The 13,082-nt window shown below is 36.5% G+C and overlaps 1 protein-coding gene across 1 annotated transcript in view; it reads right to left on the bottom strand.

The window, feature by feature from the left end:
- pdgfrb (platelet-derived growth factor receptor, beta polypeptide) overlaps positions 1-9,317 on the bottom strand; it is a 38,269-nt gene extending 28,952 nt beyond the window's left edge. The window contains exon 1 of the mRNA XM_083546955.1: positions 9,064-9,317. The gene's annotated coding sequence lies outside the window, so the exon portion shown is untranslated. The remainder of the gene's footprint in view (positions 1-9,063) is intronic.
- Positions 9,318-13,082: the final 3,765 nt, after the last annotated feature.

Raw genomic sequence — 13,082 nt, 5'->3', positions numbered from 1 at the left:
AAAAGGTGTGAATTGTTTTGGGGGTAATGTGAAAAATAAGAGATTTTAAAAGTCTTTCTTTTTTTCAGTTTAGGGATATGAGGTTTTAAAATCAACTCATATTTATAATGTAATGCGAGCAGAAACAGGACGTATAGCAGCACTCTTGTATAGCAGTGTTTGCTTTTCCGGTGAAATATTAAAAACAGAGACACTAGCAATTAAATGTATGTGTGTGTGTGTGTGTGTGTGTGTGTGTGTGTGTGTGTGTGTGTGTGTGTGTGTGTGTGTGTGTGTGTGTATATATGTGCTGATGGGAATCTCTTGTCTACTTGACCCTTCCCACTATCCTGGTCCCTGACTAACACAATCAAACGTAACACATCAACTGTATCCCATCATTCCCACAAAGCATCACACCGTTTGAAGATATGCTGTGTATATATGTGTGTGCGTGTGTGTCTATGTGAAACCTTTTACACTCTGCTCAACTGCTCTGGTGCAGTTGTCCACTCCTATGGGAATATCTTTATATACATCAGTTTGTTTTACTTAAACATCTGGCAATGATGTTCTCTCCTGATGTGTTCACTCTGTTTTCGGAAAGAATGGAGTGTGTGTAAGGGGGAGTCATTTTAGCATATAAAGGTCTCCCAAGGGAAAAAAAAAACATGACATCTTTGAGTCAAGAGAAAAGAAACAGACCGAGAGAGAGAGAGAAAGAGAGAGAAGTTGTATCGTTTTTTTTCCCTTCACACACAGCTGGAGAGCTTTAACTTCCTGTGAGAAACATGTGTAAGAGACAAACGTGGAGTGCAGCCACAACCATCGCTGAACACTCACACACCCACACGCATGCTAAACACACACATGCTGTGTAAAAATGGAACCTGAAAATTCCCTTCTGACACACTGAAATTGTTAGCCACATGCATTTGTCTTTGGGTAACATTTTATTTGTTCACAGAAATTCAGCATGTGGACACTTATGTACCTTTGGGAACTTACTGAAGTTTGCATTTACCCAAAACGGCGGTCATTTATAGCAATGACTGGCTTTTTTGTAGTGCCAACAATAACAAAAAAAAACACTTGAATGCACTTTTAGAATGGTGATAGGGTTATGTTGTGTTTGGAAAAAAGTCTTCGCCTTTTTTTTTTCACTGTATGCTTATTAATCACCCAAAACTAGATCAATTATCTCCTTAAGAAACAACTAGAACATTCATACTGACAACAACAACATCGCAGTATTGTTATTTTAACATGAACATGACATTTATGAAAGTAAAAATTCTACATCTTACACATTTTCTTTATACAGAGACACTAATGTTTATCTCTTTACACAACTGAGCATCCTGAAATTATATCATTTCTATATGAGAAGCTTCATTGCAGATGCTTCACGTAAATAAAATTTATGCGTAATTGTTGATATAGTGAAGGTTTCTGTTCTCTTTATTCATGGAAGAAGTCTCCAGTGTTAATGAAAGTACTTTTCTAAAGTAAAGCAGATCCTGGATAAAAAAATTCTGTTTTGAAGAACTTTAGAGGTTTGTCTTTAATAAATATATAGGTTAGCATTGGCAAATATATGTGTTATGAGAGAATAAATATCTTAGGACCTGCTTTTATAGAAAACCCCTTTATTGATTAATTTCCTTCAATGTCACATCCTATTGCTGTTATACTTTAGTTACATTACAATTAATTGCTGATAAATATAAAGAAACGAAAACCACATTGTAATCATAGTATCTACTGGTGTTGCATATTGTGAAGCAGTTTTGTATCTCCAACAGTACCGTTAGTTTCACCTTGTGTGCCAGTAGTCTCTGTTGATGTTAGTTGCTTCACTTTTTAGATAACACAGCTGAACCCATTGGCCTGTAGAAAGGACAGTTTCAGTTTTGTGTTGCCAAGTGTCCTGGAATATCCTTCAAACAACAATGCCCTTTGATTGATGGTTTCATTGGTGCGTTTTTACTCAGTGAGCTTAAAGATCTTTTACATAATGTATACATTGTAAAGCAATAATCTGGAAGCACTGCTGCACTGACTCACACTTGACTCAAAGGCAATCCTTTCTCAAACCAATGAACCTGGGACTCATTCCTGCTGACAAAAGCAGCATTCAGCAAAATGAATTGTAATCCTGTGAGAGCTGCATCTACTTAAAGCGCTGTATCTATCAAAAACAATGATGTCCCAGTGATTATGTGTGTAAATACATATAGAATAAATAATCTGCAGAGCTCTATAGCATACATACCATAATCCTAATGAGGCTGAAATGTAAGAAGAAGCTGTTGGTGTCCAAATCTAAAAAGAGTGGCAACCTGCCAAAAAACCTGCAAAGCGCACACACACACTGGCTTTTTCTATGCCCCCCTTCCTGCAATCATTAGCCATTTATACATGACAGGGCTAAAACAAGTGTCTGTTGCCCCTAACAATACAAAATATTGGCATCGCTTGTGGGAAAACTGATCTACTATGTTCCTGTCAAAACAAACATTTTTTTCACCCCTCCGTTCCCCTGAGACAAGACTTCTGCTATCTTGAAAGCTCTCTGGACAGCCCTGGCCCTTCCCCCACAAGAACTTCAAACCATGTCAACTCCATCACTGACCCAAAACATTAGCAAAAATGAAAATCACACTATTAGCAGCTCTCAAGAGCATAAAAATGTTTCAACTGTGTCATGGTTTAAAGTTATTATATGATATGTTATGATATATTATATGAGCAAGTTATTATATGAAAAAAAAAATATTATATGATAAATTATGGAATAATATATACCATATATTTTGATTTGCTTTCACACATGCACTATTTACATACCAAGCCACAGAGATATATCTGAACAGGCTTGATAAGCATCTCCAAATTCTTTCTCAAATAAACAGATTTGTAAACTATTTCAAAGGAAAAAGCAGGAGATGCCTTGAGTACATTCCGAACATAGTTTCCCATTGGCAGAAAGATTTAAAGCTCTGGCATATATTTTGTTTATTTTTTATTCTGTTTTAAATGATAAGTGTTAATGCATGATTCAACAGAAAGACCTGCATCATCTGTAAAAAAAAAAAAACAAAAAAAAAACATATCAGTCTTAAGCAAGCAGTTACATGTACATAAACAATGTATTAGTGTTTTAGGTCATAGTAGACAACACAACAATCTCCAAAAATATAAGTGCTTAAGAAAAGTTTCTTTTTGAGACATGACAAAGCACACCAAAAACCAGCTGTACCCACTAGCAACGAAAACAACAACAAGAACACAGCATGACATCAACATTTTAATCAGAACATGAAGTAATCAGGGAAAAAAAGTTTGTTCACTCAAGGGAAGAAAATGAAGGGCTTTTCATGGCATGGGTTTTGGTTTGGTCTGTCATACAGAATTCCTGCACTGTTTTTTCAATAATACATGGCTTACCAAGCGCTTCAAAATTAATTAAATCATGGATAGGTTACATGAATAGCATACCAAATGAAGGGTGCTGACTGGCAATTCCAATAATTCTGCTATTTTTACAGGTTAAATTAAATTAGATTAGGTTCATCTATCCAAGCAAATGTTACAGAAATATTGTTTTCCAGATGCTACCACTTTGCAGAACTGATAACTGCTGAACTCAACGTGATGGTTAAGACCTCTGGCATGGAAACACTCATTTAACCTGCAGAAAGTAGTGTGTGGTAGACCACAGTTATCAACTACCATTGGCTACGGACCTTCCTGGTGTTAAGAGTTCAGTGCCTCCAAGTGATTTAAATAAAGCACTATTCATTTCTGGACATATGTTTGCAAGGAGGAAGTGATCTCTGAATACATCCTTACAAACGCTAGTTTTGCATACGTAACAGCTTTTCGTAAATTTTGCGACTGTGCTTGTACTAGCATGTATGTAGGAAGACCTGAACACCACAGAAGTGTTTTTGACAATTTCATAAAAAAATTATATCGTGTTATATTTTATTTATTTTGCAATTTCAGTCATACTTTTTACGGGGAATAGAAGTAGGTGCTTCTTTGGGGTGTTTTAATGATGAAGAAAAAGCTTAAGACCTCGTTTTCACACATATTATAACATTTTTCTAGTTATGAATGTTATTCAAATTCTTTTTAGATTCACTCTTTGTTTATCTGGAATACACACCACTGGTATTATGCCCTCCCACATATGGAAAAACCTCCGGTTCTGTTTTAAAGATGATAAGCAAGCAGTCCCCATTCATCAAAACAAGTCAAGATGTTTTAACCCAGTAAAGAATTGTGTGGTAAAACAGAGGTTTGGGTGTTTTCTAATGTGGCCTTATATCTGCTCGCCTCTAAAGCTTGTTAAGGATGAATTTTTGGCATGAAATGTGTTTGGAAACCATTTAAAATTAAAAGCCCTAAAGCAGTTTAAGTTTAATGGAGTGTCCGTCCCTCCTTATTTAATCAAAACCATATATCTTCATATTTACAGCCGCAATCACATTTCCTCGCTCTCTGCTCTCGCTGACTGTGCTCAGCTGCTGAGGAGGACAGCAGCGCCAGAGTAATGTCATCCGAGGATTACAAAAATTCTCGTTTGTGACGAATGCACCGGATGCAGGGGCCCAGGGAACAAACTGCACCCTTAAACCGCTCGCCACATCTGGTCCAAGTGACACCAGTTCCCAGAAAAAATACAGCCTTCAGTTCTTTGTTTATAAAATCACTTCATTAAGACTGATTACATGATCCTGATACAAGGTACTGATCGATTGCATGCAATGTATGTGGGTGTTGTACAATAGGTATAACCTCTAATCCTAAGTGTAATTAACCTTATCTGATAGGAAAACTGTCAAATTTAATGTTCTTTATAAAAGGATCTTCCAGAATGCCGTAGGGTTTTAGATTGAAACTTTTTGTCTATTCATTAGTAGAACAATTTCAGCTGGTTTTAAGCTAATTTCTTTACAAACAAATATACATTGAGCTTTAAGAACACCCCCCCACACACACACACACACACTGACCTAAATCCCTTAATCTAAACACCCACCCCCCAATAATCCTGTGAGAACCTCAGCACGCCAGCATTCATCAAAAATGAGTGAGCAAGAAACATATGGACAAAGTATGAGAGGGCGGGAAAGAGGGTGAAAAAATTAACAGCTGAACACAATTATTGCTCTGGCATTAGATCCACTTTTTCCACTTCCACAAATATATCAAGGAAAACAAAGAAAAAATGAGAGATGTGGAAGTCAGGCTTAAGGCATGTCATGGCACTAGATGCAGTTATAAATATTGCTTATCTCCAATAGAAAGTCTGATAATATTTTCTTTTACCCCGTGCACTTTTCAGCCTACTTTCTTACAGACACTTTTTTATCCATGCCCCTGTTTGATTTGGACGCAATGCTGAAAAACAACACAGCTTTAGGCTGATGAGAAAGAAGTACTATCACTTTTCAAAGAATATTTCTTTAGTTCCAGAGGGACACATAGCATCGTTTTCGATGCCAATGTACATGCTGCCTGCATAGAGAATGTACATTTTAATATGCTGTGATTAAAATTACTCAGAGACACAAAGAGGAAAGAAGCAGCTTATTCAAGTAAAAAAATGCACAAAGGAAAGTTCATATATTTGTATATCATAAACTATAATTTTCACACTAGAAGTTACATAGAATAGTGCAAACTCAAATAACCAACAACTGTGATGAGTAAAAAATCATTTTAGAGGACAAAACATGACAAACCTCAATGCAGTGCAGAAAACCACATCAGGTTCAACCCTTGCCAGCAAAGAGGAATCTGAGGCTACTGTGGGTACAGGCTTGCCAAAACTGTACAGCTGAAGATGAAGGGAAACCAGCAGGTGATATTTATTTTTTTAACTTTCATCTGTCTAGGTATTGGATTTGTTTATGAGTTTATGCTTTGTTTATACTCATTTAAATTATTAAAGTATTGATTATATATAATAATTTAAGTATTGATTATACCTAATATATTTGCAAGTTTCCAACACTGAAATACTTTTATGGTTACAGTATTCAAATGTAATGTTTCTAAATTTTTCAATGTCAGCTTTGGATTCTCACATCTTCAGCAACTCGACATTTACAAACACTATAAGAAAAAAATATTTGATTTGATTTGATTTGGTTTAGCTTGAGCTTACAGTTCAGTTACAGATATATCTAATTTTGCAAATTGTGTAAACTATTCCAATATCGTCAGCACCATAAAATCTTTTGGAAAAATATAAAGATAATCAAATCTGGCTGATTTCTGACTAGTTTCTTTTCTTTTAAAAACATGACATAGTGTCACACTTGCAAGTGAATCACATCTGTCATGATTTAAGCGATATAGATAGTTACAAAGGTATGGTTTAGATTGAGAGCATTCAATCCAAAACCCCACTTTTGTTTCTACTTTTTAAACATCAAGTTATGAAAAAACTGTCAGAAATATATATTAACACACTTATTCACACCAATTTAGACTAGATATTAGACCTACCAGTGTGATTTAGTGAGCTGGGAGAAAAGCCAGCCTGTAAGGCAGAAACACTACCTGTTATAGGACTATAATGACACTGTGACTGCAAACTGGGAAACCACTCATGAGGAGTTTTTCTAAAAATCACCAAATCACCGAAAAAATATTTAGGCACGAACGGCACTTATTCACCACCTAGACAAATAAATCAGAAGATTCCAGCAGAACTGATCTGAGTCAAATGTAGACTGCATATGACACAGCAGAGTGCTAGCAGAGCGGGTCAGTGGAGTTGATGGAAAGCACATGGCGTTGTGCAGCGGGCATTGCAGACTGATCTTAACGTGGACCACATGTTTTCATCTACCTGGCATGCAGCACAGCTGGGGGAAGGGGAGGGGGAGTGGAAACAGCTGATGACGCAAAGTTAGCATAACTCCTTTCAGAGACACACAGACAGCGCTTTTAGCATGAGACGTTCTCTCCGAATTCAGCATACTACCTCATTCAAGAAGAACTAAGACAGAAAACAGAAGCAAGTAAAATTAAAGAAAATGACTTCAGACGGTTTTTTGTTTATTTTGTTTTTTATTTTAGAACTATAGTTCTAAAGAACAAAATATATTGCTCATCCTCAAAAAGTGGTCTATTTTAGTCATTTTCTTTACAATTTCAACCTTCCACACAATGTTAATGCTCCTCAATATGGCCAAAACCCATCAAGGTTTAGAGTGAAGTTAATGTTAAATGTTTGTATAGTGTAATTTTTGTGTTTTTTTTCTTTTTTTTTTTTCTTACTAATTTGGTGACATATTTGTGGAAACTGTTATACTGTTAAATATTTACAATACTTAGTTTTTATTTAAATTATCACAATGCTTTACATCAGAGATTCTCAATGCAGTGTCCTTCAGGATTTCATAGTCTTGGAGTCTGTAATATATATTTTTTTGTTTTGTTATGTTGTTTTTACTTACAACATTGGAGATCGCAACCCGAATTTATTACTAAGTTCATTTAATTTTAAGCCTGTTAGGTTCATCATGTGGCTTGAATGCATTTAATTCAAGGCTTCACACACAAAGCATGTTGTGTTCTTTTGGTTGAAAGCTTAGGGGGGAAAAAAGTATTATTGTTATTGTGGCATGTGGTGAATTCTGAGATGCTTTTCTGCTCTCCATGATTGTAAGAAATTGTTGTCTGAGTTGTTCTCTGTAGCTTTCCTGTCTATTTAAACCAGTCTTGCCAATTCAAATCGGACTTCCTTTATTGACAAAGTGCCCACTAACAGTGTTTTAATGATTATTACGATATCGTGTATCACAAATCCCTTTGGAATGCACCAATATGATGAAGCCTTAAATTCAATACCAATTCTACAACAGGGAGTCGAAAGAACAGCATGGTCCAGCAAAGGATGTTTTTAGGGGGATATGCATGAAAAAGCATGGCACTGCCAACCTCAAGCCTGGAGCACTAAGACTTCAGGTGCAGAGCATCTGTGCCAAACATCTGTAGTAACGCATGCACGACTCACGCTAGCCACGGAGATTGATAAACAAGTAAACAGGAAGAATCACCAACATGGAAAAAGATTTCTGCAGGCAAAAAGTGCAAAATTAGTTCCTGCTGGACCAGACAGTATAAACACCAGATGTTTTGAAGACAAAATACTGAATAAGGAAGAAAGATTCAGCATCATAGTAAAACTGGCATACGTTCATGCAGATCATGTTACAACTCTTAGTACATAGCAGCACAATAGCTATTACTCAATCTCAGGACAAGGAACCAGTTACAACAAGGATCTGTACAAACAATTTATTAGCACCAAAATGGTGCCCCATACAAACTGGACTCAACTGCTGGCCAAACACACTCGCTTAGCGAGAGAGTAAACATCTTAAATTTCTCAGGCACTTCTGTGAAAAGGGAAACATGTGTAACTGCACCCTATTACGTTTACTCACACTGAGTGACAAAGAGATGCCACATATTTAACACACACAAACAAATACCTGCATCACAAATGATCCCAGCTGTCCAGTGTCCTGGAAAACTGTGGGTATTCCCAGCTACCAGAAGAAACAAGTTGCCACAACAACACTCATCATATACAAAGGCATTCCAAACAGTCTATTTGTGGATTAAATGTGTGAATAATCACTGTCATAAAGGAGGACACTGATGCATCAAACAATGACACTGACTCTCTGTGTGTGTGTGTCTCTCTCTCTCTCTCTCTCTCTCTCTCTCTCTCCTTCAAGGGGATGCTATGAGTCAGAGTTCAAAACTAAACTGAAGTTGGGTAGATTGGTGTGAGCTGTCCAGGTTCTTTCAATATTCAGGGCACATCTAAGAGTGTGCTCAGAGTGAACAGTCAGGAAGCCTTCGAGTGTTAATATCTAAATATGTATTTTGCAGCTAAAATGTACTCTGTTTCTCTCTCTGGGTACATGCTGCCTGCATAGAGAATGTACATGTCAATATGCTGTGATTAAAATCACTCAGAGACACAAAGAGGAAAGGAGCAGCTTATTCAAAAAATGCAGGAAAAAAAGGAAAGTTCATATTTCTTACCTTAAGCTTTTCAGTTCTCTGAGTCCTGTTCGTGAGTCAGATTCTGGACATGCCTTTGCCTCTATCGGTCTCTCTGTCTTTTCCAGTACTGCTCTCGTTCTCTTTCTCTCTCTCTCTTGCTGTGTTTCTGATTCACTACAGTGCCCTGCCTCCCAGTCTCTCTTCTTACATGTGAGTAACGGTCTCCAATGATGTGGAGCTTTGTATCATGGAGGCTGGGTTAAAACTCTGCTCTGTGCTGACGGAGTGAGTGTTTATCGTGTGTACTCCTGAGTCCTGAGGAAAGGGGAGGGCCAGACATCTGTTTATTTAGTAAGACGAACACTTAAGCTACCATGATCTAAAACTCTGAAACTGATACTTGTATATTACACTGTTTACACATTTACACACTCTAACGTATTTCACAGAGGGACTAAAACAAACCAAACTGACACACACACACACACACACACACACACACACACACACACACACACATATATATATATATATATATATATATATATATATATATATATATATATATATATATATATATATATATATATATATATATATATATAATGAATGCTATTGCAGCTATGCAGCTATTTTAGGAAATATATCTAATGTATACTGACCAAAACGGTATTTTGTTCTTAATAAACTAATCTGTTTGAAACACACACACACACACACACACACACACACACACACACACACACACGCAGAGAGAGAGAGAGAGAGAGAGAGAGAGAGAGAGAGAGAGAGAGAGAGAGAGAGAGAAAGTTACCCATGCACACAGGTCTCCTTAGCAACAGAGGTCCATTTTTGTTTCTTTTCCTGAAAACATAAGTGGCAAGATAGTAGAGCCTTCCTTGGATACTGGCAAGTCTACAAGAAAGAAGAAAAAAGAAAGAGAACAAATCTGAAATGGAAAAAATAAATAACAAAATAAAATCAGCCTGCAAAACTTTTGCTCTGATAGAAATGTGCAAAAGATGGGAGAAAAGGAGATGTTTTGATGAGGAGTTTGAAAAGTGCCATACAGTGACTAGAGCAAGCATTCACTCCTCCACACACACACACACACACACACACACACACACACATTTTCTTTTTTCACTCCTGGATCTTGTCCTGCTTTTGCACTCTCTCCTTCACTCTCTCTTTTTCTTTGTCCTAGGAAGTCAGCAGCCTGAAAATGCATAACAGCATCCAGCAGCTGAGTAAGGACTTTTCTCTTTATTGGAGAGGCCAAAACAGACAGAGAGCGAAAGAGAGGGAGAGAAAGAGAGCTGGCATGCTCACTCCTCTAATTGTGTGAGTAAAAAAACGAGGGCAGTCATGAAAGAGCAGGCAGTAATTAGAGAAGAACGGGGCAGTCACATTGTATTAACACTCCTTGGATCTCTGAACCATTTTAACCCTTTCATTTTAACCCCTTCATCATCAGTTCATTCTATGCAGCTTGTTTGTTTACCGCAGTCCAAACATGCAAGCATACTGCAGAACAGCTCGGTGATTTGTGCTTTTGCACTGCCTCCGATGGCTGATTGAAGATAAAATGCAGCTGCAGGACAGAGTAAAGGCTGATTGTTAGTGTATGTGCAATGCTGTGGTGATCGGGGTTTAGTGTGCAGTCCCTTAAAGTCTGGGGTCCTGACCACGCAGAGGCATGACACAGACACAACAGGACTTATACAATCTCAGTCAAAAAAATAAATATCAATTTGAACCCCGTTCTAAGAACAGTTTGCATTTAGATCTCCATAACCTAACAGCAAATTACTTTATTGGATATAACAGAAATTAAGTATAAAATCTAAAAATGTAAGCACATAATTAAATTCCTCTTAACTCAGTTAACTTAACAATCTGTTTGACTCTATAGTATACAGTTATACAAAGGAAATGATTTATAATTATATTATCCAGTGTCAGTAAGAAGTGGATTTTATTTTTACTTTTTAAAATTTTTTTTTTTCATTATAACATTTTAGCAAGTTTTTTCTTCCCACTGGTACCTCTGACTTTGTTCATTGGTGATAAATGTATACATTTCAAATTTTGATGTGGTAAGTTATGTTTCTCATTTTCTTTAAATGGAAATGAATTTCTGATTCGTGACCTGCATGTTTGATTTGGCACATGTTTTATGCTGGATGCCCTTCCTAAAGCAACCCTACCCATTTATCTGGGCTTGGGACCGGCACTATAAGTGCACTGGCTTGTGCAACTCTAATGGCTGGGTATTTTCTTTAAATGGAAATAAGTTGTTAAAAAAGTTGTCAACCACTAGCTAACTTGATAAAGTTACTAGTACACAAGTAACTATACAATAAAATGATTTGTCCTTAATTTAAATTATTACAATGCAAAAAAATCGTGTACAAAAATGTGAAATTAAAATACTACATGCAAAACTTTAAAGATGACAATAGAGATAAATCTCTGCATGTGAAAATACACTAGTCATGTATAAAAATCTTGTGAAAAAAATAATTTATTGAAAAAAAATATTGTAAAATATTACATGTAAAATCTGGAAAATAAGTGGATTGTTTATTTAAAAAACAAAAGTCAAATGTGAAAATAAATATAAATAAAAAAGATACGCCCCAAATATGTGACAATTTTGCTTTTAAATATAAATAAATAATAATAATTTTCCTTTTGTGTATTCAAAAACATGTTCAAAGGTGTTTAAAACTAATTCTGAAGATTTAGCATGTGTGTGACTTTCTGTCAGAGATACTATAACATTGTTAATGGAAACACCATGATAATACCATGAAACAGATAAGAGGAGACAATCCAAGAATCTAAATCTGACTCTGTGGTATTTAGAATGAAGAATGTTAACAAAAACATCGGTGTAATGTGATGAGTCATATATTGTTTCCTTTGTGGAACAAAAATGGATTAAAAACAGTGAAAAGTGTGTGTGTGTGTGTGTGTGTGTGTGTGTGTGTGTGTGTGTGTGTGTGTGTGTGTGTGTGTGTGTGTGTGTGTGTGAGAGACTCTTAATGACGTGCATGTAACCATGTATCCATGATTTAACTAGGGAAGAATGTAGATAGTCAAAGATACTGAACATACGTTATTTTTTTATCTTCATAAGCCTAAGAGGGCAAAGCACACACTGCATGGCACATGGACACAAATACACTCCTTTATTACTTTTAAGCAAGTTTGTTTGGGACAGACAGAACTTATCATCAATCATCTGACAAGACAGAAAATAAAACAGAGAGACACAGGAAATATGCTGACCTCAGTGACCACTCCAGTAGGACTGACATCTCTAGAGCTTATCTGGAACATATCTTGAAAATGTCACTCGTGTTTATTCAAGCTTGCCATACCTAATCCCAGATCAGGGCCTTTCACTCTTGGCTTGAGAAATGGGAAAACCCAAAAGGGCTGAGTCAGAGATCATAATCATCAGTGAGAAATGTTAAATCTGTAATATCTGCAGCTTTCAGTCTTTCATATCACCTTAAACACTCCAAAGTCTCATTGTGCATGATTTTTAAAGCTTTTTTGAAACACTTTTTATTCTTATTTTGGGGACTTTTTTATTTTAGGACTTAGTTAATTAAGCACTGGCCATATAATCCTTTCAATCTCAGCACCATTAAGCTGCCACTGTTATAAACAGCCCTTAACCTTCTCTCCTCCAGGGCTGCTATATCATCTCTGACCCCAGCATCCTGCTTTGCAAAGAAATTAATTCTCTGTACCATACTCTTCACCAATCAGCCAGCACATTAAAACCATCTGCCTAATATGTGTAGGTCACCTTTTGCCTGAAAAGCAGATTTGACTCATGTTGAGACATTGTTGAGTCTTTTTCCTATAATACATCTTGGTGCCATCTCTTTTCCAGGTAAGCAATTCACTCGGACATCAGCATGATGCTCAGTGCCAAATTTAAGAGCTTTCAGTGGTACACAAGGGTCAGCATGGGCAATCAGTCTGGTCTGTGGCTATGCAACAAGCTTACATTTACATTTATGGCATTTGGCAGACGG

This window comes from Silurus aristotelis, assembly GCF_946808225.1.
Source record: "Silurus aristotelis genome assembly, chromosome: 7".
In the NCBI taxonomy this organism is placed as follows: Eukaryota; Metazoa; Chordata; class Actinopteri; order Siluriformes; family Siluridae; genus Silurus; species Silurus aristotelis.
The sequence above is the reverse complement of the archived record's forward strand: the minus strand, read 5'-3'. Positions and strand labels throughout refer to the sequence as shown.